The following is a 524-nucleotide window of genomic DNA, read 5'->3' as shown; positions in this document are numbered from 1 at the left end:
CCCTGCCGCGGCCGGGGCCCCGGGGGAGCCCTCCGCTCACCTGCCCCGGCCCGCCTGAGGACCGGGGCGCCTTCATGCGGCCCCCATATCCCTCGCCCCGCCGCCGCCCCCGAGCTCCGCGAGCGCCACCCCAGCCCGTGCCCGGCGCACAACTTTGGAAGTCCCGCGGCGCCCCGAGAGGAGGCAGAGTCCGCGCCCTGGCCCCGGGCGGGTCGGCCCGCAGCGCCGCGTCTGGGGGAAGCGAGAGCGGTAATCGCTTCGGGGATACGAGGAGACAGACCTAGGACCCCGGCCCGCAGCAGCGCTCCGGCGGCCCCCGGGGTGGGGGCGGGCCCGCGTACGGTAAGACCTCTGCTTTCGCTCAGGCTCAAGAGCGAAATCTCTTATATCCGCAGATCATTTCCTGTCATCCTTCCAAGCCGTCAGGACGTCCATGATTTTTGTTCTCCCTTCGCGAAGAATACCTCTCTTTACCCAGCGGCTCGCCCCCCGTCTCCCCGCCGCCCGTAAATAACCCCGTGTGA

Source organism: Tupaia chinensis, unplaced genomic scaffold, assembly GCF_000334495.1.
Source record: "Tupaia chinensis unplaced genomic scaffold, TupChi_1.0 Scaffold000392_1, whole genome shotgun sequence".
In the NCBI taxonomy this organism is placed as follows: domain Eukaryota; kingdom Metazoa; phylum Chordata; class Mammalia; order Scandentia; family Tupaiidae; genus Tupaia; species Tupaia belangeri.
This window is presented reverse-complemented; position numbering follows the sequence as displayed.